This window comes from Aquarana catesbeiana, linkage group LG02, assembly GCF_042186555.1.
Source record: "Aquarana catesbeiana isolate 2022-GZ linkage group LG02, ASM4218655v1, whole genome shotgun sequence".
Taxonomy (NCBI): domain Eukaryota; kingdom Metazoa; phylum Chordata; class Amphibia; order Anura; family Ranidae; genus Aquarana; species Aquarana catesbeiana.
In genome coordinates this window covers 421,873,023-421,899,895 of record NC_133325.1, presented here as the reverse complement: position 1 = coordinate 421,899,895, position 26,873 = coordinate 421,873,023, and positions in this window count along the sequence as shown.

The window sequence follows — 26,873 nt, the reverse complement described above, 5'->3', positions numbered from 1 at the left end:
AGTCTCTGACCATCTCCTGTATTATGTCTGCAGTCTCTGACCGTCTCTTGTAGCATATCTGCAGTCTTTGATTGTATCCTGTATTATGTCTGGGGGCTCTTTCTAACAGACAGCCCTCTGTGTGTGCATCAGAGAGACTCCCCTCCAGGTCTCATTAGTGTACTCTCTTCCTGTATTTTCTTTATTGTTAGGAGATCATGGGAGGATCCCAAGGTAAAGAAGACTTCTAATGCCACGTACACACGAGCGGACTTTCAGGCAGACTTGGTCCGGCGGACCGGACTCCGTCGGACAATTCGATCGTGCGTGGGCTCCAGCTAACTTTTTTTCCCCAAAAGTCCAATGGACCTAGAAATAAAACATGTTTCAAATCTTTCCGATGGACTCGAGTCCGGTCGAAAAATCCGCTCGTCTGTATGCTAGTCCGATGGACTAAAACTGACGTTAGGGCAGATATTGGCTACTGGCTATCAACTTCCTTATTTTAGTCCGGTCGTACATCATCACGTATGAATTCGTCGAACTTTGGTGTGATCGTGTGTAAGCAAGTTCATTCGTTAGGAAAGTCCGTCGGAAGTCTGCCGAAAGTCCGTCGCATAGACCGTCGGACCAGTCCGGTCGAAAAGTCTGCTCGTGTGTACGCGGACGCGGCATAAGGGGAGCATCTCTGTGTTTGAGTCATTGCCATAGAAACATTTGTAAAGGGTAGGAGTTGGTAAGATGACCACGCCCATGTGGGGGGCGCCAGAAATATTTCTGCACCCAGGCGTCTGTGACCCTAGGATCGGCTCTGGGGTCTAGGTATTCCAATCATAGATTACATATGCCGATATTGGCTACTGGCTATCAACTTCCTTATTTTAGTCCGGTCGTACGTCATCACGTACGAATTCGTCGGACTTTGATGTGATCGTGTGTAGGCAAGTCCGTTCGTTAGGAAAGTCCGTCGGAAGTCTGCCGAAAGTCAGTCGGATAGACCGTCGGACCAGTCCGGTCGAAAAGTCCGCTCGTGTGTATGCGGCATAAGGGGAGCATCTCTGTGTTTGAGTCGTTGCCATAGAAACATTTGTAAAGTGGAGGAGTTGGTAAGATGACCGCGCCCATGTGGGGGCGCCAGAAATATTTCTCCACCCAGGCGTGTGTGACCCTAGGATCGGCCCTGGGGTCTAGGTATTCCAATCATAGATTACATATGCTATTTATATTAGATCAAAAATATAAGAATTAAGAAAAATATCAGAGAAAATAAAAAAAGACAGTGCTTGTCAATTTCAAAATATAAAACCATATGTGTAAGAAGAGAGATTCCCTTTGAACTACAACTTTTTAACAGGGTTTGGTAACTACTGCTTTACAAATTATATTTGCTGAAAAGTACTAGTTTCCAAAGCCTATTCTTTAGGCACGATGCAAATGGCAGCGGCAGGAAACAGCTGGTTCCTACTGCTGTTTTTGACACCTGTGAGCTGCTAGCTGCAATGCATTTTGTGTGTTCTGAAGGTGCAGGAATTAGGGATGATCGGAGGTGTTAAGGTCTTGGAATTTAGACTTTTCTGAGGTATGAAAACGAAGGAATTGGGTCTGATCTGCCGTCTGAAGCTCCAGGAATTGGGGTGATCCGAGGTGTAAAGCTGCAGGAATTGGGGTGATCTGAGGTCAGATGGTGCAGAAATTGGGGTGATCTGAGGTGTGAAGAGACAGGAATTGGGACTGATTTCAGGTATGAAGGGGCAGCATTTGTGGCTGATCTCAGGTGTGAAGGTACAGGAATTGGCACTGATCTCAGGTGTGAAGGTACAGGAATTGGGACTGATCTCAGGTGTGAAGGGGTAGCAATTGGGACTAATCTTAGGTGTGAAGGTACAGGAATTGGGACTTATCTCAGGTGTGAAGGGGCAGCAATTGGGACTGGTCTCAGGTGTGAAGGGGCAGCAATTGGGACTGATCTCAGGTGTGAAGGTACAGGAATTGGGACTGATCTTAGGTGTGAAGGGGAAGGAATTGGGCCTGATCTCAGGTGTGAATGTGCAGGAATTGGGACTTATCTCAGGTCTGAAGGGGCAGGAATTTGGGCTGATCTGAGGTGTGAAGGGGCAAAAAATTAGACTGATCTGAAGGAACTTTATTAGGATGACCAATATCACATGTTTTTTTCTGACCTCATAGCTCACATTTTCTGACACAAAGTCAGGTTTAAGCTCAATGTTTGTTTGTTGCTATTATTGAAGCTGTTTACAGAAATCCCTTTATAAAATTAACTTTTTCGTGATTGAGAGTGTGAAGTTGACATTTTGTTATATATGATTGGCGCTCTCAATTTCTTAAAAAAAAAATCGGCACACTCTGCTCAAAAGGTTGCCTACCCCTGGGCTACAGAGAGGATACTCAGAGGTTGTGGAAGCTGTAGTCAAGGTCATATATCCTGGTTTATGTCTGGTCCACAGGAAATCATTCAATGAGCAAGTAGAATATGTACGGTTAGTACTTCAACGTTATCGGCAACATGGAGTCAACAGCCAGAAAATTAGAGCTTTTTAAAGACAAAGTCTGATTCCTGGTCAAAATTGTGTCAAAAGATGGCCATTCCATGGATCCAGCAGAGATTGCACCTGTACTTGCATTGAGAGATAAAAGACCAGAGACTGTTGGATAACTTTATTATTGGGGCTTATCTCCTACTACAGCCCCTACATACAAAACGTTTCCAGAAATGCAAAGCCTCTCTACGACTTACTTTTAGTAGACTCAAAACCTACTCTGACTTCAGCACCTGCTAACCAAATCAGAAAGAATAAGAAACCCATAACAAAATTGAAAGGTCAACTTCCCTCCCATCACCCAATAGATTGGACTAATAACCATCAGGAAGTATTGAGCCAGCTTACTGAAGTATTAACTCATCCTCCAGTTATGGGTTATCCAGACTATATTAAGTCATTTGTACTTCACTGTGATGCCTCTCAAGGACTAGGTTCTGTATTATACTAAGAACAGGAGGGGAAATTAAAGGTAATTTCTTATGGATCTAGAACTCGTATACCTGCTGAGAAGAATTACCACATGCACTCAGGGAAGCTAGAGTTTCTAGCAATGAAATGGGCAATTTTGTGACAGATTTCGAGATTACCTATATTACTGTCCATCATGTGTGGTATACACTGACAATAACCCTCTAACTTAATTCCTTACAACAGCAAGGTTGAATGCAACAGGCCATAGATGGTTTGCAGAATTGGCCTACTTAAACTTTACCATTGAGTACCTTCCTGGGAAAATATATATTGATGCAGATGTACTTTATCATATGCCCTTGAGTCCTGAACAGTGCATGCAACAATGTTCACAAGAAGTAGATCCTAAGACCATCAGTAGCATCACCCAAACTATTCAAGTACACCAGAAAGAAAGAATGCCTTGGCTGTGCCAGATGACAATCGCCAATGCAACATCAAAAACAGATCATAGTGCATTAAAAAAAGTAGATCAAATTCCCAAAGAGACAATAAGAACAGCACAAAAGGAAGATCTGGTGATTGGAAAAGTATGGAAGTACAAAAGTCAAAACAAGTTTCCATCAAAGCATAACCGTCAAGGTGAAACCTCTGATCTTTCCATACTTGTGAGTAGGGATGGGCCGAACACCCCCCGGTTCAGTTCGCACCAGAACATGTATGCGAACCCTATTAAAGTCTATGGGACACGAACATGAAAAAATCAAAAGTGCTCATTTTAAAGGTTTATATGCAAGCTATTTCCATAAAAAGTGTATGGGGGACCTGGGTACTGCCCCAGGGGACATGTATCAATGCAAAAAAAAGTTTTTAAAATGACCGATTTTTTTCAGAAGCAGTGATTTTAAGAATGCTTAAAGTAAAACAATAACAGTTAAATATTCCTTTAAATATCGTGCCTGAGGGGTCCCCTTAGTCTGCCTGTAAAGTGGCACATCTGTCTGATGTGTTTTACATTCCCGCAGCAAAATTAAATTTCTAAAGGAAAAAATGGCATTTAAACCTCCCGGTAATATAGATAAAGAATGGCAAAGTCACCAACCAATAATAAAACTTTCCACCAATAAACTCATCTACAAAAAATGTGCTCACATGTGTAACAGAATAGGAATGATCAATACATAAAACAATACATGTGCAAGCTATAAACATCAAAAAAGGGGTGTATACAATGAATGTTCATAAAAAAGTGTTCAAAATCATGTGCAAAACACTAAATGTATCCAGTGAAAATACTAAATAAAGTTCCAATAAAAAATTCAAATAAAAAATTCCAATGTGTAAAACTTTCAAGAGTCTTCACCAGCAAATGAAAAATATGTGTTGACCGTGGTTCAAATGATATCCCTTCATTGTGCTCCCATTGCTCTTACCTTGAGGGCATGGTTCAAATGCCTAGAACCATTCCTAGGACGATCACCTCAGTGTTGGAGCCCACACTCAATCTGGATAGGAGATGGATTCTTGATGCAATAGGTGAATATCTCCTCCAGCCAGGATCCGGATCCACATGTCAAGGAATAGCCTCCAATAGTGTATTACCACAAAAGACCAATTTACTAAAGATAAAATTATGTTTATATCAAACAAACGAAGGATAAGCCAAACAAAGACCAGAATCAGCGTGTTTTCGCCATCTCATACGTCACTTCCGGTCCACGGTGACCACTTCCGGTTCGCGGTGAACGGCTTCCGGTTACGCCTTGCGTCTTACGCGTTACGTCACACCCTCGTGACTTCCTCATGTATTGTGTTATGTATTGATCATTCCTATTCTGTTACACGTGAGCACATTTTTTGTAGATGAGTTTATTGGTGGAAAGTTTTAATATTGGTTGGTGACTTTGCCGCACACACGATTATTTTCAGCACTTTTCTCAAGCATTCACTGCAACTGAGATGTATGCGCAAGATCACTTATCATTTAATTATATACTTTCTATCTTATTTAGGTGACTAGTGATCACCTTATTGATTTTGCAACATCTCCACATTCTCTGTATATATATATATATATATATATATATATATATATATATATATATATATATTTATGGTTGGAGCCCTATGTCCGATATGGACATGGATAACATTTATAGTTAACATAAGACTTACCATCGGAAATAGACCTGGAAGTGTGGACTTACCATATGAAATGGACCTGAAAGTGTGGCTTGGTCTGATGGCCGGTATGCCAAAATAAGGGGGGAAAAACATTCAGGTAGGGGTGTGGTTTTATTAGTTTTAGCTTTGTTTATTGAGCAAGTTTGGTGAATGCTTGTGCTGTTTCCACCTAAGGAGTGGGGATGTACCGGGTAAGGTGGGCAGAGTTTCCCCTGCTAAGTCTCTTAATGACGTGGTCTGGGACCCATGCCAAAATGCTGCCGAGGCTGCCCCGATACTGAAGAGTGACCGGAGTACTGACTGGGGTCGAGGTGTACACTGCGTAGAAGAACCCCCAGGTGTTTGATGAACTGGCAGGCACTCAAGGGTTTGCCCGAAAAGGTAATAGGGGACTAGAGTTTGAGTGTACCGGTAGGAGCGACAGTAGGCGGTCGAGTATGGTTACAGGACCCCGGACGTTGTTTATTTTATAGAGATGGATGTCTATCGTGGGGCTTGATTGCTGGGTTTTAGACGCTGCAAGGTGAAGGAAGAAATGGTGTTGGTAGAGAGCCAACTACACAGAACTTGGCCTGCGGGATTGCTGCGGGTGAACTCGCTGGGCCGCCAGAACCCGTAGTAGGCTAAGTAAATGGCTGCTTGTATGAGCAAACTGGGGAGAAGGCCAAATGGTGAACTAGTAAAGATAGTAAACATGTCCCCGAAGATGGCAGCCTGGAATGAGCATACAGTGGACATTAAACTGGTATTGCCAAGATAATTGCACCAGCCTGCGCAGGAAGGACATAACAGAGCGATGCGGACCTGGCTTCATCAAGAAGATCGCCTCGGACCGGTTGTCGGTGGCGAAAGCCACTGCCTGTCCTGTCCAGATATGACCCTAGAGTTGAGCGGCTGCCATGACCGGGTATAGCTTTAAGAGAGAGGAAGTCCGTGTAAACACGGGGTTTAGGAGTGTCTCTGGAGGCCATGTTCTTGTAAACCAATGGTGGCCAAAATTTGCAGCGAAGCCTGTGGAGGCTGTGGCATCTGTCACTACCTGGGGTGATAAGGGCGACATAGATGGTATAAACATTGATATACCGATCCACGTAGTACGGGACTTTCCGGCATTGATAGGTCCGCTACCGCCGTGGCTTCTAAATTAAGGATCTGCAAGGGGTCCTGTGTGTGGGAGAGGAAGACACAGAAGATCGATCCTGGGGAAATGACCTGTATTGCAAAATTGAGCATTCCCAGGAAAGATTGAAGCTGCTTCTTAGTACACACCCGTGTATGGGTGAAGTCTTGGGGAACTGGCCTGATGCGGGTCAGCTTGTCAAGGGGGAGGCTGGCCTGCGTGGAGTTGTTAGTTCGGAAGAGGTTATTGTAGACCTCGGTTCCAGATTGTTGAGTTTTGGAGACCGCAAGCTGAAAGACGTAATGGTTTTATCAGCGAGTCAAGTGGTGTCTACGTAGTACCTGGCTGCTAGTGCCAGTAAAAGTGAATTTGTTAGGCCGTAGAAAACCACAGAAGGCCAGGTAGATGGCTGCTTGGATGACTAGACTGGGGAATGTGTGAGGTTTGTGACATGTCCGTAAAGATGGCAGTTGTGATGGGCAAGTGTTGCCGTTAGCTATGGGCTGATGCTTCTGGATGCCACATAGAAGGGATCTTACTGTATGGACCGTAGACACAGACGGCTCTCTGGGGTCCTGTAAGGACAGAAAATGCTGGATGCTGGCTAAGTATAGCCTGATAGTGTTATGAGAAGGAGCCAGCTGTGTGTGGCAATACGATACCTGGTGCGGGATGGAACCTGAACTCAACTGACCTAAGCAAGAAGTGATACATAAAATGACGAGTGGATCGTATGAAGATGCCACTGGAGACAACTTGCCGATTAAGTGCCACTGAAGAATGATGTGTGACTGATTGTGTGCCACTGGGAATGTGTTTGTACTGATTGCAAGAAGTCATGCTAAGATGCGAGGCCTGCAATGATTGCAAGAGTTGTGCTTAAATACGTGCTTGCAACGATTGCAAGGGAGTTTGTGTCAATAGAGATGTGTTCGCAGTGACTGTGAGAAGTCTGTATTACTGCATGTGCTTGCACGGACTGCAAGGGGTTATGCTTGGATGCGTGTTCGCAATGATTGCGAGAAGTTATGTTTGGATACGTGCTTGCAATTATTGCAAGAAGTTATGCTTAGATGTGTGCTTGCAACTATTGCAAGAGGTTGTGACTAGATGCGTGCTTGCAATGATTGCAGATGGTTATGCTTGGGTGTATGCTTGCAATGTCTGCAAGAAGTTATGCTTGGGTGTATGCTTGCAATGTTTGCCAGAAGTTATGCTAAGATGCGTGTCTTGTAATGATTGTAAGAGTTGTGCTTAAATGTGTGCTTGCAACGATTGCAAGGGAGTTTATGTCGCTGAAGATGTGTTTGTGTTGACTGTGAAAAGTACGTATTACTGCACGTGCTTGCAAAGACTGCAAGAGTTATGCTTGGATGTGTGCTTGAAACGATTGCAAGAAGTTGTAATTGAATGCGTACTTGCAATGATTGCAAGAAGTTGTAATTGGATGCGTACTTGCAACGATTGCAAGAAGTTATGCTTAAATGCATGCCTGCAATGTTTGCGAGAAGTTTATGATTGGTTGCGTGTTTGAAATGATTGCAAGAAATTGTGCTTGGGTGTGCTTGCAACGATTGCAAGAAGTTATGTTTGGGTGCGTACTTGCAACGATTGCCAGAAGTTGTGCTTGGATGTGCGCTTGCAACGATTGGAAGAAGTTATGTTTGGGTGCGTACTTGCAACGATTGCAAGAAGTTGTGCTTGGATGTGCGCTTGCAACGATTGCAAGAGGAGCACAGTGGCCTCCATAATCCTTAAATGGAAGACGTTTGGGACAACCAGAACCCTTCCTAGAGCTGGCTGTCCGGCCAAACTGAGCTATCGGGGGAGAAGAGCCTTGGTGAGAGAGGTAAAGAAGAACCCAAAGATCACTGTGGCTGAGCTCCAGAGATGCAGTCGGGAGATGGGAGAAATTTGTAGAAAGTCAACCATCACTGCAGCCCTCCACCAGTCAGGGCTTTATGGCAGAGTGGCCAGACGGAAGCCTCTCAGTGCAAGACACATGAAAGCCCACATGGAGTTTGCTAAAAAAACACCTGAAGGACTCTAAGATGGTGAAAAATAAGATTCTCTGGTCTGATGAGACCAAGATAGAACTTTTTGGCCTGAATTCTAAGCGGTATGTGTGGAGAAAACCAAGCACTGCTCATCACCTGTCCAATACAGTCCCAACAGTGAAGCATGGTGGTGGCAGCATCATGCTGTGGGGGTGTTTTTCAGCTGCAGGGACAGGACGACTGGTTGCAATCGAGGGAAAGATGAATGCGGCCAAGTACAGGGATATCCTGGACGAAAACCTTCTCCAGAGTGAGGACCTCAGACTGGGCCGAAGGTTTACCTTCCAACAAGACAATGACCCTAAGCACACAGCTCAAATAATGAAGGAGTGGCTTTGCAACAACTCGACTGTTTTTGAATGGCCCTGCCATTGCCCTGACTTTAACCCAATTGAGCATCTCTGGAGAGACCTAAAAATGGCTGTCTACCAACGTTTACCATCCAACTTGACAGAACTGGAGAGGATCTGCAAGGAGGAATGGCAGAGGATCCCCAAATCCAGGTGTGAAAAACGACCCAAAAAGACTCATGGCTGTAATAGATCAAAAGGGTGCTTCTACTAAATATTGAGCAAAGGGTCTGAATACTTAGGACCATGTGATATTTCAGTTTTTCTTTTTAAATAAATCTTCAAAAATGTCAACAATTCTGTGTTTTTCTGTCAATATGGGGTGCTGTGTGTACATTAATGAGGAAAAAAAATGAACTTAAATGATTTTAGCAAATGGCTGTAATATAACAAAGAGTAAAAAATTTAAGGGGGTATGAATACTTTCTGCCCCCACTGTATATATATATATCTATATATATATAGATATATATATATATATCTATATATATATAGATATATATATACACACATACACACACACACACACACACACACACTAAGCTGCCTGCACGCCACTAACTAACGTTCTCTCAATCATTACACTATATACGGCCGCTGTATAAGCAGCCTTATATAGTGTGGGGTGTGGACTTAGCCCCCTGAGCCATGATTGGCTAAAGGCAGCCTGCCTTTGGCCAATCATGGCTCTCACAGCAGAGCACGCTGTGATTGGCCAGAGCATGCAGGTCAGGTGCGTGCTTTGGCCAATCATCAGACATTAATGCACTGCGATTTAAAAGTGATCTTGTGGTGAATCCGCCAAGGAGACCACTTTTATCTTAAAGAGAAATGCACGGCGTTCCCGAAAATACTGGGGTTATGGCAGCTAGCTGCTGCCATGAAGAGATGGGACATTTAGGAGTTGAAATGACTGTAACTCTAATCAGTAATAGATTATTTTGGCCACATATGCAAAGCGACACTGAGCATTAGATCACTGGACAGTGTACTTGTTTGAAGGATAAAGGCCCAAATAAGCCTACTTGTGCTCCATTGAATAATATTGTAACAATTTATCATTTTGAGATGGTTTCCCTTGACTTTCTGAATCTTGAAGCATGTAGGTGGCTATGAGTATATCTTAGTGGTAATAGACCATTTTACAAGATTTGCTCAGGCATATGCAACCAAGAACAAGTCAGCTAAATCTGTTGCAGATAGACTATTCTATGATTTTGTCTTGAAATTTGGATTTCCAACTAAAATTCACCATGATATGGGTAGAAAGTTTGAAAATCAACTGTTTTTGGCATTGGGGAAGCACTGCCACATCCAAAACTCTTATACAACTCCATACCACCCATAAGGTAATAGACAAGTTGAAAGGTATAATCGTACCCTATTATCCATGCTTTGTACCTTGTCACCAGAAATAAAAAGGGACTGGAAAAAATTCACTTGCAAAGGTAGTACATGCCTATAATTGTACTTGGAGTGAAGCTACAGGATATTCTCCTTTTTTCTTACTGTTTGGAAGATCTCCTCGACTACCGATTGACAGCATGTTTGACACTCTAGTCAGTGAAAAATACAAAACACAATCTGAATATGTGAACACATGGACATAAAGAATGACTGGAGCTTATGATGTTGCTTCAAAAACAGCTACTCAAGCTGCACAAAGAGGAAAAGAACACTATGAAAAGAAAGTTCATTGTACTGAACTAATACCTGGTAGTAAAGTTCTTGTACGTAACCTTACTTAACAAGGAGGTCCTGGAAAATTGAGAAGACAGAAGACAATTCTGTAAGTGATATTAAACAAAGTGAATGTTCATCACGAAACACGGAAGATGACATTTTATCACCAGAAAACTCAGTAGAGAGTGTTGAAAGTGTTGGAGATGAGAAAGGGGATGATTCAGATTCACTTCCTCCAAGAACAATACAACCAAGCAGAGACAAGACAACCAAAGATTTTGACTTATGCCATTTTGGGTCAACCAAGTACTGTTACCAGAAATCCAACTGTACAGGTCATAGACTGTAGTCATGGATTACCTGTTTACCCTAACTGGTATTTAAGACCAGAATATTTTGCTGAAGAATCTAAAATTTGGTAAAAATTGGTTATGTGTAGTGTTCTAATGTTTTTTCACTGTGACATTGTGCTATAGTTCCCTGTACCAAATATGTTACATGTTACTTTCTTTTTGGTTAAAGATGCATTCTTATTACAGATGGTAAAGCAAAAACAGTTTAGGTGATGGAACTAGATTACAGAGGAAAAAAGGTTGTCCGGAAATGGAAAAAGAAAAAGAGTAAACAAATAATGTTATTCCTGTTATTCTGATTCCTCCTGTATTGAATTGTATTGTACTTGTACTGTCTGCCCTAATGTTGTAAAGTGCTGTTGGCACTATATAAATCCTGTATAATAATAATAAATAATAATAATATTGATGGAAACTATCAGCTGACATTGCCACTGTACATTTAGTCTTCTGCCATTCTCCGATAAGAAAAGGGACAAAAGTAAAAGTGTGTCCCCTAGTTCTTCATCATCTTTAATTTACTTACAGTAATTTACACAAATATGTGTGGAATGGGTTTACTAAACAGTTTGCTGCACTAGCAAAAAGACATCGCCAGGTACTAAAGCGCAATGGGCCTAGTGAGAAACTGTGGCTTAACACAGGGAGCAGTTGTCACAGAGGAAGTTTCCTCAAGCAACCAGGATTGCTACTTACCCAGGACTCTCCCTAAAGCTACTGTAAGATTGCAAGAAAACTATGCTTTATCATAGCCCATCTGCTTATATCGAGGACGACAACATTTTGTGAGGGAGAGTGTAATGCCCCGTACACATGAGTGGAATGAGCTTTTCATCGTATATTCCGATCATGTGTATGCCTCATCTGACTTTTTACGTCGAAAATTTTGACGGACCTAGAAAGGGAACATGTTCTAAATATTTCCGACGGAACAACATAGCAATTGCTATGCTGTTGACAGCAGGGGCGTAACTACCACCATAGCTACCCATGCGGGCGCTACGGGGCCCGCAGCCGAGTGGGGCCCAGTGAGGATAAGAGCACCGCCGGCACAATCTCCCAGCCAGGGGAAGAGAGAGGAGAGGAAGAGGCGAGCTGTCCGCAGAGAGCTGAATTGCCCGATGTAAGAGCTTTCATTAGAACTTCCAGTGTTCCCGGGGCTCACGTCACATAGCTCCACCTTTTGGCCCGGTGCCTTTGATAGACAGAACGCTGATCCAATGCGGGACATGTGACGTCATCAAAGGCGTCGGGCCAAGAGGTGGGGCTATGTGACGATGAGCCCCACCTCACGTGGGGCTGTATGGGGCACAGGCAGACCAGGCTGTATTGGGCACAGGTCACGCTGTATGGGGCACGCTGTATGGGGCACAGGTCATGCTGTATTGGGCACAGTTCACGCTGTATTGGGCACAGGTCACGCTGCATTGGTCACAGGTTACGCTGTATGTGGCACAGGTCACGCTGCATTGACACTAGGGCAGCTGTGGGGGGGGCTGTTTGTAGGGGGCCCCATACAACATTTTGCTATGGGGCCCTGCTATTTCTAGTTACGCCCCTGGTTGACAGCCTGTGTGCTCCTTAACCACTTCTTGTCCTTATGACATACCTTTACCTCCTCAGACTGGAGCAGTAATATCAGGACCATAGCTGCAGCATCGGGTGTACTTGACAGAGTGAGTGAAACTTCCGTTGTTCCTCCCCCTCAGTGATGTCAGAAAACCGGAAGCAACGAGGATCCTAAAAAGGGGAGGCCCAACATTAAATCAGAACTAAAGGCAAAACTTTTTTAATCTTATTTTCGATAGAGTAAGAGAAGGTTATAACTAGGGATGAGCTCGATGTTTGGGTCGAACATAAGTTCGACTCGAACTTTGGGTGTGCGCCGAACAGCGGCGTTCGCGGTAAATTTGAGCGCCGCGGAATACCCCATAATGCACTGCGAGATCGCAGTGCATTGCTGTATGATGATTGGCCAAAGCATGCACCTGACCTTCATGCTTTGGCCAGTCACAACCCGCTCTGCTGAGAGAGCCATAATTGGCCAAAGGCAGGGTGCCTTTGGCCATTCATGGCTCAGGGGGACTAAGTTCACGCCCCAAACTATATAAGGCTGCCTATACGGCGGCCGTGTGTAGTGCTGTTGGCGTGGAGATAGCTCGAGTTAAGCAAGCAGGTTATTCAGTTAGTGGCAGTGTATTTGATAGATAGATATATATATATATATATATATATATATATATATATATATATATATATACTCTGCATTGGGCATAGACTATATATTCAGTGTTTACTCGATATTCAGTCAGTGCAGGCAGTGTATTAATAAATATATATATATATATATATATATATATATATATATATATATATATATATAATATATAATATACATACACAGTATCTCACAAAGTGAGTACACCCCTCACATTTTTGTAAATATTTTATTATATCTTTTCAGGTGACAACACTGAAAAAATGACACTTTGCTACAATGTAAAGTAGTGAGTGTACAGCTTGTATAACAGTGTAAATTTGCTGTCCTCTCAAAATAACCCAACACACAGCCATTAATGTCTAAACTGCTGTCAACAAAAGTGAGTACACCCCTAAGTGAAAATGTCCAAATTGGGCCCAATTAGCCATTTTCCCTCCCGGTGTCATGTAACTCGTTAGTGTTACAAGGTCTCAGGTGTGAATGGGGAGCAGGTGTGTTAAATTTTGTGTTATCGCTCTCACTCTCTCATATTGGTCACTGGAAGTTCAACATGGCACCTCATTGCAAAGAACTCTCTGAGGATCTGAAAAAAAGAATTGTTGCTCTACATAAAGATGGCCTAGGCTATAAGAAGATTAACAAGACCCTGAAACTGAGCTGCAGCACGGTGGCCAAGACCATACAGCGGTTTAACAGGACAGGTTCCACTCAGAACAGGCCTCGCTATGGTCGACCAAAGCAGTTGAGTGCACGTGCTCAGCGTCATATCCAGAGGTTGTCTTTGAGAAATAGACATTTGAGTGCTGCCAGCAATGCTGCAGAGGTTGAAGGGGTGGGGGGTCAGGTTGTTAGTGCTCAGACCATACCCCGCACACTGCATCAAATTGGTCTGCATGGCTGTCGTCCCAGAAGGAAGTCTCTTCTAAAGATAATGCACAAGAAAGTCTGTTTTCTGAAGACAATCAGACTAAGGACATGGATTACTGGAATCATGTCTTGTGGTCTGATGAGACCAAGATAAACTTATTTGGTTCAGATGGTGACAAGCGTGTGTGGCAGCAACCAGGTGAGAAGTACAAAGACAAGTGTGTCTTGCCTACAGTCAAGCATGGTGGTGGGAGTGTCATGGTCTATTGCTGCATGAGTGCTGCCGGCACTGGGGAGCTACAGTTCATTGAGGGAACCATGAATGCCAACATGTACTGTGACATACTGAGGCAGAGCATAATCCCCTCCCTGCCAGGGCAGTATTACAACATGATAACCACCCCAAACACACATCCAGGACGACCACTGATTTGCTAAAGAAGCTGAGGGTAAAGGTGATGGACTGGCCAAGCATGTCTCCAGACCTAAACCCTATTGAACATCTGTGGGGCATCCTCAAACGGAAGTTGGAGGAGCGCAAGGTCTCTAACAACTACCAGCTCAGAGATGTCATCATAGAGGAGTGGAAGAGGACTCCAGTGGCAACCTGTGAAGCTCTGGTGAACTCCACGCCCAAGAGGGTTAAGGCAGTGCTGGAAAATAATGTTGGCTACATAAAATATTGACACTTTGGGCCCAATTTGGACATTTTCACATAGGGGTGTACTTACTTTTGTTGGCAGCAGTTTACACTTTAATGTCTGTGTGTTAAGTTTTTTTGAGGGGGACAGTAAATTTACACTGTTATACAAGCTGTACACTCACTACTTTACATTGTAGCAAAGTGTCATTTCTTCAGTGTTGTCACATGAAAAGATATAATAAAATATTTACAAAAATGTGGGGGTTTACTCACTTTTGTAAGATACTGTGTGTATATATATATATATATATATATATATATATATATATATATATACTCTGCATCCAGTGTAGCCTATATCTACAGTGCATTCTGTGGTGTACTGTTTCTAATACACTTCTGGCGTTGTACACGGTATCTAATACAGTGTGTACAGTTTGTGTACAGAATGCACAGTACAAAAATACATCATGTCCGGAAGACCACCAAGGAGGGGCAGACGCTCACAGGCCACTAAAAGAGGAAAAGGTACTTTTGTAATACTCTGAATACAAATGTGAAAATTGACAAATGCGTTGATGCGCTAATCTGTTATATTTCACAACTGAATTTGCATTTATACTTTGATGCGTTTATATGCATTTGTCAATTTTCACATTTGTATTCAGAGTATTTATCTATTATTAGGTCTGCTTACCTTATAGAGGTATTGTGTTTCCCACATCCACATGCGTTTATTTAGACGCAGTTGTTCTATCATGCTATAATTTAGTAGCATGTCTAACACACTCTAGTGCAGCATAATCCTTTTTACATTTGTCATTTTGCACGCGTATGAGATGTGTTTAACACACGCAGCTGAGTAGTGCTTTACTAAGTTTTGTGTGGCTCGCAGGATCTTTCCCATTAAGGTATAGCAATAGGTGCCCCAAGTACTTGCAGCCAATCTGCTAGCAGTACACCACCATCCGATTTTATCAGGCAAATTTCCCTACCCCAGTTGCTGAACCGTAAAAAGAAATTCGGTCCCAGACATCCACATGCTCAGCATCTAAATGCTAGCTTGGCCAAATTTCTAGCACTGCAACTGCTGCCTTTTCAGCTGGTAGACTCTGCCCCCTTTCTTGAATTTGTGGAATGTTCTGTACCTCAGTGGCAGGTTCCAAAACAACATTTATTTTCACGGAAGGCCATTCCGGATCTCTACCGGCATGTGGAAGGCAATGTTTTGGCCTCATTGGACAGGGCGGTGAGCAGTAAGGTTCATATAACTGCTGACTCATGGTCCAGTAAGCATGGGCAGGGATGTTACCTTTCCTTCACGGTGCACTGGGTAACTCTGCTGGCAGCTGGTAAGGATGAAGGACAGGGTTCAGTGTTGTTGAAGCTTGTTCCACCACCATGCCTCCAAAATGCTAGTGGTGATTCTGCCACAGCTCTCTCCTCCACCCCCTCCTCTTCTTCTTCTTCTATGGCCTCTTCTGCAGATTTGTCCTCTGAACCAGAGGTGCTCCGTAAGCATTCAAGGGGCTACGTAAGTAGTCAGGCTAAAAGATGCCATGCGGTGCTTGAGTTGGTCTGCCTAGGAGACAGGAGCCACACTGGGGCAGAGATTCTGTCAGCTCTGCAGGGGCAGGCTCAGATGTGGTTGACACCCCGCCAGCTTCAGCCAGGAATGGTTGTATGCGACAATGGCACCAACCTTCTCTCTGCCCTCTGACAGGGACATTTGACCCATGTTCCATGTTTGGCACACACCCTGAATTTGCTGGTGCAGCGGTTCTTGAGCAGGTACCCAGGCTTACATGATCTCCTGAGGCAGGCCAGAAAAGTCTGTGGTCATTTCCACCGGTCATACAATGCCAGTGCTCGGCTGGCTGACATTCAAAGGGAATGCAACCAGCTGACCAACCGCCTCATTTGTGACATGCCCACGAGTTGGAACTCAACGTTGGCAATTCTGCAGCAGCTGCACACGCAGCAGAGGGCCACCAATAAGTACCTGTGTGAGTATGGCACCAGGACAGGGTCAGGGGAGCTTGGCTTCTTTTCACCATGCCAGTGGCTACTGATCAAGGATGCATGCACTGTCCTGTCACCATTTGAGGAGGCCACAAGGATGGTGAGCAGCGACAATGCATGCATTAGTGACACTGTCCCTCTAGTCTTACTGTTGGAGCACACCCTTCATGCAATCATGGACAGGGCACTTGAGGCAGAACAGCGGGAGGAAGAGGAGGACTTCCTTACCTCTCAAGGCCCCCTTATCCAGATAGCATTCCTGCGGGCCTGCCAAATACACAGGAAGAGGAGGAGGAGGAGGACTGTGTCAGCATGGATGTAGAGGATAACAATCAGCAGCAGTACTCAAGGGATGGTTTTCAGTCCCCAGAAACCCAGTGTTTCTGGGGACGATGTTGTACCCAAACAAAATTTATGTCCTTTTTTCACCTCCAAATAGAGCTTTCTTTTGGTGGTATTTGATCACTACTGCGTTTTTTATTTAAAAAAAAACAAAAAAACACAATATTTTGTACTTTTTGCTATAGTATCCAAAAACAAAAATAATATTAAAAAAAATTCTTCATTAGTTTAGACCGATATGTATTCTTCTACATATTTTTGGTAAAACAAAATTTGCAATAAGCGTATATTGATTGGTTTGCACAAAAGTTATAGAGTCTACAAAATAGAGGATAGATTTATGGCATTTTTATTATTACTAGTAATGGCGGTGATCTGCGATTTTTATCGGGACTGCAACATTGCGATAAACACATTGGACACTTTTGACACTTTTTTGGGACCAGTGACATTTATACAGGGATCAGAGCTAAAAATAGCCACTGATTACTGTATAAATGTCACTGGCAGGGAAGGGGTTAACACTAGGGGGGTTAAGGGGTTAACTGTGTTCCCTATGTGTGTTTCTAACTGTGGGGGGAATGTGGCTGATTAGAGGAGGAGACAGATCATTATCCTTACTTAGTAGGTACACACAATCTGTCTCCTCTCCCCTGACAGAAGCGGGATTTGTGTGTTTACACACACAGATCCCGGTTCTCTCTCTGTCACGAGCGATTCGCAGGTGCCCAGCAGTCATCGCGCCCGCCGGGCATACGCATTGGATCCGGAAAAACGCAGCAGCATGCGCGCATCTGCTACAGCATCTTAAAGAGCCGACGTACAGCTACGATGGCTTGCACAGCTGTGCCAACCTGCAGCAGTATAATTGTGACTGTTGGTCGAGAAAGGGTTATTGGAGTAGTTTCCTGAATATCCCAGAGGACTTGGCATGCAAACAGGAATATTATATATTTTCATAGCTTTTGCAGGCTATGAAATCCAAAATTACAGTTTCGTGTGATTTAACAGGTCTTAAACAATACCTGTTTGAACAGATGATACCACGTGGTTTGTGGATTAAAAAGATACTCACCACAGTCTACACAAACAAATGTGTAACCAGGTGGAACGCAATCCTGAGTAAGTGCTCTTTTGACTTAAAGGATAAGTTCACCTTTTGGAACATGTTACATATTCCACCTTTTTTTTTTAGGGTGAAATATGTTTCCAATGCTGCAGCTGCTGCCTGACCCTCCCCCCTTCCTGTGACGCAAGTATGGGGAGAAGTTCCCCATACAAGCTATCACTTTTTGAAATCAACGTGGCTGTGCTTGACTCCGCCCACACGGCTGTGTAATTCATTCACACAGCTCTGTGTGTGAATGAACTACAAACCCTGATATCCTTTGTGGCTGTTGGCTAGTAGGAGCGCCATGGTAGTTCATTGATTCTGTCAGTGTATCTGCTTGCCTGTAAGATCTGCTGATTGCTGGTGCAATGCTTTAACCTCCCTGGCGGTATGATTATGTCAGATTTTTGCATCTCAAAGCGGTACAATTATTTTGCATAGAAATTTGGCGTTTTTTATTGTAGGCCTGTAATTCTTATCAATAACACACTTATATCTGTCCAAACAAGAGTCTAGGAGATATCCCAGGTATGATAAAGTTTGAAACACAAAATCATAAATTATAATATAATAAATAAATAAAAATAATTATAAAAAACAATAATATAATAATAATAAAATGAATTTCCCCACGATTCACTATCGCTCAATTCTGCAAGTGTTCTAATTTACTAACACTGTTTTCTAGCTGGTCTAAAACCACTTTTGACGTAAAGGGAGACTTTTTGGTTGCTATGGACAATCTCCAGTTTCCAGGCAGAAAGAACAGTATATATCCTATAAAATTGCATGCAGGGCACTGGACAAACCACTAGGGACAAAAGGGATGTGAAATAATTTCATACAGTAATGTAATCTGTAAGATTACAGTGTACTGTATGTGTTATGATTTTTAATTTTTTTTAATTTGCCGCCGGGCTTTGCCTCCATGCGTCGCAACGCTCGCAGGAAACTGAGCCAGGAACACAGAGGCTTCGGGCGGAGAAGACAGCCCGCAGACACAGCGGGGGGACATCGCAGGATCCTGGGGACAAGGTAAGTATACTGCACCAGGATCCTACAATGCAATCCCAAGTGTGGCTCAGGATTACTGCTAATGGTACTGAAATTTAACCTCGAGCCACACTCTGGAAAACCGCCAGGGAGGTTAAAGGCTTCAAATAAATACATAAATGCACATGTTTTTACCTGCAAAAAAAGTGCATTTATTTATTTATTTAAAGTGAACTTATCCTTTAATTAATTTAATTGTGGAGCGGGATAAAATTGAGTCTTGTTAAATTGAATACTGACAATAAACTGCCTAAAGAATCGTTCCATAAATTCCAGAAATTTACAAGATATAGTAACTATCATGCCTTCAGCCTATAAAGGAAAAATAATGTCTTCTGGACTTGCAATATCAACATTGCCCACTAGATGCCACTCTCAACAAAGGACTATTGATGGGTAGTGTTCTATGGTCAATAGACATTTCCTGTCATAATACTAAGAACTAGCCCACTTCCTATTGCAACTCTTTCATCTTCACCATGAGAAGGACAGAATGCAAGGGAGCCAGCTAAGCCTGTACTGCATGTTCTTAGGAATTCTTAACCCTCTAGGGCAGCATCACTGCGTGTGTACCACATGTGTACATCCTACCTTATATGACCACCACCTGTTCATCGTAATAAAGATCCAAAGTTACAGACAGTCTGGTTATTGTAGGATTCAAGGTTTAAACTGTATGTTGAGCTACATACATGCCAGGGGCAAACGTGTAGCGAGAAGAGAACAGCGACTATCCAGCAAGTGGGATTTAGGACAGTGACTACAGAGAGGTCTGCTACCCTGTCAGCGCAGTCACCTGCATATGGCAATACAGCAGTCTCTACACAGGCAAGCATTCCTACAAGCAACATGTCACATAGCCAGGCATCCTCACTCAAGACAAGGTCCCAAGTTTTCGGCTCCTCTAGATCTTCCTCCGCAAGCAATGCACTCGAAATCGCATGTGCAAAAGCTGAAGCCGCCAAGGCCCGAGCAGCATTTGCTGAACAAGAAATGCAGATTAAAAAGGAGAAAGTGAGGCTAAAGGCACAGTTAGAGGCGGAGAAAGTGAGACTGAAGGCTGAGAAAGCGCAGCAACAGTTAGAGGCAGAGAAAGCACAGCAACAGTTAGAGGGCGAGGAAGTGCAGCAACAGTTAGAGCCCTTTCACACCGAGCCACCCATATCGTCGACAGTAAAACGCCGCTATTTTTAGCGGCGTTTTACCATCGGATTAGCAGCGAATTTCGGTCACTAGCGGGGGCGTTTTTACCCCCCGCTAGCGGCCAAGAAAGGGTTAAAACCGGCCGCAATAGCGGCGTTTTGCCGGCGGTATCCCAGCGCTGCCCCATTGATTTCAATGGGGAGGAGCGGTAAACACACACCGCTCCTTCACCACTCCAAAGAAGCTGCTGACAGGACTTTTCCTGATGTCCTGCCAGCGCAGCGCTCCGGTGTGAAAGCCCTCAAGCCCTCAGGCTTTCACACTGGAGACAATGCTGCAGCTGTTTGAGAGCAGATTGCAGGCACTATTTTTAATGCTATAGCACCTGCAAAATGCCCTCGGTGTGAAAGGGGTTTAAGAGCAAGAAATGCAGATTATCAAGGCACAGTTAGAGGCCGAGGAAGCCCTCCAGAAGTAACCCTAGAGAAACTCACTGTAGAGAAAGAAGCAGTAGCCGCCATAGCCGAAGCATAGGCCTTAGAATTAGCTGTATACCAGAGAAGTGAATGCAGCAGACGCAGCAATATTCTCGATCCAGAAGCTGAAACTCAAGATTCTCTACAACGAACTTCAGATTACATCAACCAACATTTTAAGCCAAGCAGTGACAAAGATAACGTCAAAGAGACAAGCCAAAGACACTACACGGTACCGTCAGCGACAAGCCTACAAACAGGAGAAATCCATGCAAAGTGACGCCTCCTACGAAAGACTCCCTAAACGTGAGATAACAGAGCCTTCTAATCGTCCTCCAGAACCAACGTTCAAGTCAGAACGGTATGACAGATCTTGGCTCGACACCCTCAAAAGATATGACTACACACAGCCATTTCACCATGGCAACACACAGCAGGCTAACCAAGCCACCATAGATTTTGCAAGGTTCTTTGCACGATGTGAGTTAGTCACCAAAGGACTTGAAAAGTTTAATGACTGCCCTGAAGGCTACAGAGCCTGGCGGTCTTCCTTTCAAAATGCCATCAGAGACTTAGATCTGTCTTGCAGTGAAGAAATAGACCTCCTGATCAAATGGCTTGGAAACGAGTCTGCCGAGCATGCTACGCGAATCAGGACAATAAATATAAACTACCTAGACACTGGTCTTAAAATGATTTGGGATAGACTTGATGAGTGTTATGGTTCAGCAGAAGCAGTAGAAAGCCCACTATTCAAAAGACTTGATAACTTCCCCAAAATACCTAACAAAGCCTACCAGAAACTTAGGGAGCTAAGTGATTTGCTCATGGAACTTCAAGTAGCTAAATCCGAGGGAGACTTACAAGGACTTGCATTCCTTGACACAGCCAGAGGTGTCAACCCCATTGTACAAAAGTTACACTATAACTTGCAAGAGCAGTGGATTACACATGGATCCCGATTTAAAAGACAGTATGATGTTCCATTCCCTCCTTTTTCTGTTTTTGTGGACTTGGTGTGTCAGCAAGCTAAAACAAGAAATGATCCAGGTTTTGATTTTACATTGCATGTGCTGCTCCTTCAGGACTCAATCCCTATAAACCTCCAGTAGCAGTACACAAAACTAACGTGACTCCTCCAGATTCTTTTCACAGGTCTGCCAGCTTCTCAAACTCAGAGACAAAGGTCAAAGATCCTGGTAAGCAGGGTCCCTTGCATCGGAAGCCACATCCTCTCCTAAAATGCAGAGCCTTCAGAGAGAAAACCCTGCAGGACCGCAAGGCCTTCCTCAAGGAGAACCACATCTGCTACAGGTGCTGCTCTTCCACATCTCACCTCGCCGAGGACTGTAAGGTCAGTTTAAAATGCACAGAATGTGACAGCTCAGATCACAACACAGGTTTACATCCTGGGCCAGCTCCATGGACTTTACAACACACTTTCAGCACTAGTGAGCATGGCGGGGAGGAAGCGCGCACCATTACAACTACACCAGAGATCACTGCACAATGTACAGAGGTCTGCAAGGGAGTCATAGGTGGCAGGTCCTGCTCCAAAATCTGCCTAGTCAGAGTCTACCCAGCAGGCCAAAAAGACAAAGCTATTAAGCTTTACGCAATTCTGGATGACCAAAGTAACAAGTCATTAGTCAGCTCAACCTTCTTTGGCATTAAAGGCCCCAGCATCCCCTACTCCTTAAAAACTTGTGCAGGAATAGTGGAGACGGCGGGGAGGAGAGCATCCGGTTACCAAGTCGAGTCCATTGACGGACAATCATGCTTATCTTTGCCAACTCTTATCGAATGCAAACAGATCCCTGACCATAGATCTGAAATTCCTACACCAGATGTGGCTGCTCATCACCCACACTTAAAACGCATAGTGCATCTGATACCAGAACTTGATCCTCAGGCTCAGATTATCCTACTCCTTGGGAGAGATATCTTACGAGTCCACAAATCAAGAGCTCAAATTAATGGTCCCAACAACGCTCCTTATGCTCAGAGGTTAGACCTCGGATGGGTCATCATAAGGGATGTCTGTCTAGGAAGCGTGCACAAACCTAACTCCGTTAGCAGCATGCTCACAAATACCCTAGAGAATGGGCGTCCCTCTCTTTTCCAGCTGTGCCACAACCACTTCCTTGTAAAGGAATCGCCCTACACCACCCACTTGTCTTGTCCCTTCACAAGCCCCACTAGTGACAACTTCGCCTGTGACAGTGACCGAGACCATTTAGGGTGCACAATCTTTCAAAGAACTAAAGATGACAATGTCTATTGAGGACAAACTCTTCTTAGAAGTAATGGAGCAAGGACTAATCAAAGATAGCACAAACAGCTGGGTCGCAACTCTTCCCCAGACCACAGAGACAACGCTTACCCAATACCAGAGAACAAGTGCTACAACGTTTCACTTCCCTTAGAGGTAATTTACAAAGAAAGCCAGAGATGAGAGAACATTTATTTTCTTTCATGGGGAAGATCTTTAAGAACGGTCACACCGAGATAGCTCCCATCCTTAAAGACTCTGAAGAGTGTTGGTACCTTCCTATATTCGGAGTGTACCATCCTAAAAAGCCAGGTCAAATCAGAGTAGTGTTTGACTCTAGTGCCAAATTCAAGGGTGTCTCCTTGAACGATGTCCTCTTGACAGGTCCAGACTTCAGCAACAAACTCCTGGGAGTGCTCTTATGCTTCCGCAAAGATTCTATTGCCCTCATAGCTGACATCCAACAGATGTTCCATTGCTTCCTGGTCAAAGAGGAAGACAGAAACTTCCTAAGGTTCCTTTGGTTCAGAGACAATGACCCTTCCAAAGACATCTCAGTATCGCATGAGGGTACACATCTTTGGAAATAGCCCTTCACCTGCAGTCGCTATCTACAGACTCAGACATTCCGCCCAAGAAGGGAAACTTGAGTATGGCTCAGATGTAAAGCAATTTGTAGAGAAAGACTTTTATGTAGATGGCTGTTTGAAATCCTTACCTTCCAGTGAGTCTGCAATCTGTCTTCTTAAAAGAGCACAGGAAATGCTCGCTTGTTCTGATCTCAGGCTTCACAAGATTGCTTCCAACAACAAAGATGTAATGGAAGCTTCCCCTGCTCAAGACCATTCTAACGATCTAAGAGACTTAGATCTAGGTACAGACTCTTTACCTGTGCAGCACAGTTTAGGTCTATTTTGGGACTTGAAATCTGATTCCTTTACCTTCCAAATAAATGGAGAAGAAAAGCCTTTCACTCGCAGAGGTGTCTTGTCCACAATCAACAGCCTATATGACCCATTAGGATTTGTGGCACCTGTAACAATTCAAGGTAAAGCCCTACTTAGAGACTTGACTCATGAAACATCCAACTGGGATACTCTTGGGTAGAGTGGAAGAACTCTCTATCAGTCTTATCTGATCTCCATGTTTCACGCCCATATGCTCCCATACCTTCTACACAGAGCCAAAGCCTTTGCATATTCTGTGATGCCTCTATCAAGGCAATAGCTGCTGTGGCCTACTTAAGAACTGTCGACATTACAGCATGATGCCACGTAGGAATTCGTCATGGGCAAGGCAAAGCTAGCTCCACACCCTGAGCACACTGTACCTAGGCTAGAACTTTGTGCTGTAGTACTAGCTGTTGAACTAGCAGAACTAATAACCTCAGAGATGGACATTGACCTCATGGATATCCAGCTCTACACTGACAGCAAGGTAGTGCTAGGCTACATCTACAATGAGACCAGACGTTTCTATGTCTACGTCAACAACAGAGTGTTGAGGATTAGGAGATCCATCCGTCCAACACAATGGCGCTACGTACCTACTGACCATAATCCTGCAGACCATGCTACAAGAGCTGTTGATGCATGTAACCTTTAAAGACACAACATGGTTAGGGATGAGCTTCGAGTTTGAGTCGAACTCATGATCGACTCGAACATCGGCTGTTCGCAAGTTAGCTGAACAGCGAACAATTTGGGGTGTTAGCGGCAAATTCGAATGCCGTGGAACACCATTTAAAAGTCTATGGGAGAAATCAAAAGTGCTAATTTTAAAGGCTTATATTCATGGTATTGTCATAAAAAGTGTTTGGGGACCTGGGTCCTACCCCAGGGGACATGGCTCAATACAAAAAAAAGTTTTAAAAACGGACGTTTTTTCGGGAGCAGTGATTTTAATAATGCTCAAAGTGAAACAATAAAAGTGTAACTGGGGGGTGTCTATAGTATGCCTGTAAAGGGGTGCATGTTTCCCGTGTTTAGAACAGTCTTATATAATCAGGAAGAAGACCCCAGGGATTTTATGGGTGGGAGGGAGATGGGAAGTAAAGGTATGTATAAAGGTGAGAGGAATCAAGATATGATAAAACTATATAATGCTTTATTTAAAATTGCACAAAAATAGAAAATTTAAAAAACAATGAAGTATACAATAACTGCACTCGATCATAGACATGAGGGTTCTACTAGTGAAGAACACATACATAAATTATACATATGGAAAAATCCAACATGTTTTGGAATGTTTGGGATATTAATTCCTTCTTCAGGGATTTCCTGTGCAGTTGTAATATATAGTCTGCAAAGTGTATGGAAATAAAGACATACTAAACCAAGGTCAAAAGTAGTAACAATATACAATCTTGTGGACATATATAAATTAAGGGGCTTGGGAAAGGGGACAAAAAGAATGATAATAGTCATAAAAAAGACTTACTAGTTTACATGATTATAGTTGTTTACAAGGATCAGAGAGGATAAGATGTTGAAAGATGATACTCCAAGTTCTGATCTCCCAAATTATAAGAAAAGAGGAAGTAACTCTGTAGATGGAGCAATTCGATGCCTCAGTCCATATATTTTTGCAACGTTGTACGGTCCGCAAGGAACGGCTCAAATTGACATAGGTGCCAAGTCCTAAGATATAAGGATAGTGTATATAGACAGGTATACTATACTACTATAGGGTATAATATGTATATATAGCGCATAGTGTGTGGAAGCTATAAGGGCTGGCTAAACTTGGTGAATATACAGATGAGAGAGATCTATAAAATAGTGGAGCATATATAAACCATACTCTATAGTGGTGACCATGGACTTAATACAGCGAGCCTATGGGGTAGCTGCAGAGAAAATCTGGAGCCCATATATCATATATAGGGATAAGTTCTTTTAAAAGCTGGGTAGGTAAATGGTTACACTTAAGTTGTGAATGGAGTCATATGTTAAATGCTCATCTAGTATGCTTAGAGTATATGGTAGATGATTAGAATATACAAAAGTCCTGGAGTATAGACAAAATATAGTAAGAATGGGCACAAACAAAAGTACTTACTCTATGGATAAGAGTCCAGGCCAGTCTGCTCCTGATGGGAAGTCAGGGTGTATGACAGAGACGAACATACTCTGGAGATATATGCCAGCTGATTGTGAGATAAGCCCGCCCCCAGAGGGGCGGGAAGTCTCACAATCAAGTCTAATAGTACAGAGGACGAGAGCAAAGGGGAGGACTGCATCAATTAGGCGGCACACCTCCAACAGCTGACTGAAGTGTCAGCAAGGAGGTATTACGTTGCCTAATGCTCATTCCCCCCGGCGCAGCGGCGTCTGGCGTCACCGCGCTGGTCAACATGTTATCACTTACTAGTTTACACCGATTATAGTTGTTTACAAGGATCAGAGAGTCTTTTCAATTTAGGTAGTAGATACCCAGAGAGTCTTTTTTGCTCTCTCCCCCTCTTTCTCTTGGCCCCATTTTGGTGTACCACCAACCATATATATTGACTTTTTTATTCATTTCTCCTGTGGGCATATTGCCACCCATTGGTATGGCAGAATTTATAGGGCAAGCTTGGATCGCTTTTGCAAACAATCTCCAAAAAGAATATGGACAAAATGAATCAAAAGAATCAGAATTAGCATTTTTGTTTTCCAATTTAATTAAATGGCTAGATAAGAAATCCTCACTTTATTGGCATACCAAAACTTTCGAGGAATACATTAGGGAGGATCTGAACCCTTTAGGTCTTAGGGTTCAGATCTTCCCTTCCTTTGACAACATTGACTCCACCTTCAAAACAGTCTGGGAGAACATCCTAAAATCTTGTTCCAGCCAGATGATGAGTCTGCTGACTGAAGAATACAAGAAACGACTGATAGACATCGATAGAAATATCGATGATCTATATTCTAAGCTTAACACATTCAATACTCATCCTTCCTTCTCCGAATTCAATGAAAAATTAAAGACACACATTGAATGCTATAATAAAAATATCCTTGCCAAAAAAGAAATTA